This window comes from Anoplophora glabripennis, unplaced genomic scaffold (genome assembly GCF_000390285.2).
Source record: "Anoplophora glabripennis isolate ALB-LARVAE unplaced genomic scaffold, Agla_2.0 scaffold597, whole genome shotgun sequence".
Classification (NCBI taxonomy): Eukaryota; Metazoa; Arthropoda; class Insecta; order Coleoptera; family Cerambycidae; genus Anoplophora; species Anoplophora glabripennis.
This window is the reverse complement of record NW_019416697.1, coordinates 172,815-176,011: the sequence shown is the minus strand read 5'-3', so window position 1 is coordinate 176,011 and position 3,197 is coordinate 172,815.

Sequence of the window (3,197 nt, the reverse complement as noted above, 5' to 3'; positions counted from 1 at the left end):
CTTTCTGACATCTATTCTTATTTGAATGCAGAGAGAAGAAAATTGTTTTGCATACGCAGCGTCCGTGACATTCAAATGAGGTCCCCTTTCTTGATGAGAAAGGGTCGCAGTCAGGGGCGTCTTTTATGTACCCTTATCCTCTCCACCTCATTCCCAGCCAAGAACTTGCTTCTCCGTGAAGTTTCTATGCAAAATACGTTTATTTCCATATTATATGCTAAATATGTTTGAAAATCTTTCAATTTTGCAGTCATTTATTTACATGTAGGTACATAAATAAATACCATATGTGTATGTCATATATCTGGACACAATGAGGTAGGGTTAAGAGTTGTGAGAAAATATTTTTAAGCATCTTAATTTATAGCCGTGAATGCAGACACAGATGTGGGTAAGTGCATGAGTATGCATATGGGAATGTTTTTATAGATCAATTTATGAAAAATATAGTCTATTCATAAGTTGGTGCTTGCCTTGGAGTAAAAAATAACCTACCTATGTAGGTATGTGTTTTAAAATTAATATATTCGAAAAATATGACTAGATTTTTTGTCGAATAAGTTTATTTGGAAAATCGTTTTATTTTATTTCGAACACAAATTTATAAATATCTAGAAATAAATTTTATTTATTTTTAATTATTTTCTAGTCAACGCAACTCAAAAAAAGCTGTATTGTATCTTCGCATACACATATACTTAACAGTTTTTGACTAATTTTGAATTCCATATTAAATACAGGGTGTCACCTAACAACTGTTATATACTTCAAGGGTATAATCTAGAACCCAAATGTTATCAATTTAACCAAATTTGCTTAAACGAAAAATGTCGCAAAAAAGTTACAGGTTTCTTTTTAATTTCTTGTTTTCTCTTTAACTCAGAAACCAGTTAACCGATTTGAGCAAATTTTGCTGTTGCTTGGTTTCTCTTCATGAAGTATGCAGTGATTATGTTCCTATTAGGTTAAATCATACAGGGCGTTCTACAACCCTTTGTGAATATTCTTCTGTAACTTTTTTGTACGTTTAAATTTTTACACGCAACTATCAGAAATATGCAGAGAATTTTATTCTACACTTAAAATATATATCTACTTATCAAAAGTCGAAATTATGCTCGGTTATGAAGATATTACAGAAATAGTATATTACGTAATAAGTGTTGTAAAAAGCATTTTACGCACGAATGGAAAAGTTACGCACGACGCCGCGTAGCGGCGAGTGCGTAATTCTATGAGTGCGTAATTGCATTACACCACGTATTACGTACTGTACTTTACCTACGACCACTACTGTAAATACTTAAAAACACACCGTATGCGATCAATGTAAGATTACTATTACGTAGATACGGTAAAAAAATCGCACAGCTTGGTAAAAAAATCGTACAGTTTTCCTAGCAACAGCCTAGCAACGGTCAATACAAACCTAATAGGTTTGTTCCAACCTTGAATCACAAACAGATTTCCAACAGTTTGCAAATTGTTATCAACGCGCATGTCTGTAAAATAATTGGTTTCCTGGATCAATTTTGTCTATGGTTGGAACAGCTGATAATTTACTTGAAGTTCGAAGTCTGTCAATGTACCTATATAAATAGACCAATACCACAGAATCCAATACTATTAATAGCAGTTTTTTAAAATGGAACAGCAAGGTAAGAGGTCACCGTAATATTTAAAAACTGCTGGTATTATATCTACCTACACTTTAGAGATAAATAATCGTATTTCCAGTTTTGTGTTAAATGAAGTTAACCAGTACCCTTTAAAAACCAACAAACACAATGTATAATGTTGAGAAAAAAACATACTGTATGAATGGAAACGAATATTAGACTTTAAAACTTTAAACCATTTTTTCTCTAAATGTACAATATTCGTGATACAATTTTTTACCTCAGAGGTTCAGATATGATAAACAGTTATCAGTACTAAAAGCACAGCTTAATACAGCTGGAACAGTCCGTGTCGGCGCTTTTGATGTGGCGGTCGAGAACCAAGCGAGACGGAATCGTGCTAACTCTCTCAGATTAAGCGGAATTGTCGGGGCTGGATTAAAATAATTTTTATTATTGAAATAAAATATTTAATTTCTACCTGACAGTACCGTAGTAGGTAATTTTAATAATATGAAATTTGAATTAGAATATTACGTGGTATTATATTAAAAGTAGAAAATAGGTATTTTAGATAGGTAATAGGTTTTGTACTTGGAGTTAACTTACTTAAAGTACTTAAAAGAAAACTTGAAGAGTAATTAAAATTCCTTGTTGTAAGTTTCTGTTTACTGACTTAATTCTTAGAGACGAAAATGGTTAAAATAGCGTTTTTTCCGAACAAAAAATCGTTAATATCTCGAAAACGGTAGATTTTAGAGAAAAGTTGCATATGAACATATTAAAATGTATTTCTAGCGAAAAAATCGAAAATTACGAATTTGTTTAAAAAAATTGTTTAAACAATTTTTGACAATTGGTAACGTCTGGCAACATGCGGATATGATTCAAGGCTCATTTTTTTAGTAAGATTATGAAAAAAATTCGAATGAGAATCATGTTCCTAGCGGGAGCAACGATACAGCCTGGACTAATACTTATACATATTATAAAACATACCTACAATATAATATACAAAAAAATATAATAACATAATATATTGTTATATGCTGTTAATTTGGAAAAATGTGAAATTTTGATTTTAATTTTGATTTGCTACTTTTGACTCGAATTTGTTATACTTACTTTTCATTTTACTTTTCTACCTCGGCTAATTCTCAGGGTGGGCACAAGTTTCTCTTTCTCTTTAAGTGTCGGTTCAAACTCCCAAAAAAAAAAACAGTTGCACCCAATTATTTAACATTTATTTTTATGCAAATTGAGATTTAAAAACATTTAATTATTTCAAATATAAGCACATTTAAATGAAAAAACCTTTCCCCTTTCTTTTTATATTAAATGATAGTCACAGTTACCTAAATTTCTTTTTATCTATAAATTTTAATTATTTGAAAACCTACTATTATCGTAGAGATGTAATCCTGGTTGCTGACATACAAAATTTCAAATCTTTAACAGAAATACTTTTTCAAATTAAACTTTTTTGTTTACCTTACGCCTCTACAACATAGATGGCCTCCCTTTCGCTCATTACAAATCTATGCTCGGAAAAAAAAAGGGAATATTTTCCTGTATTAT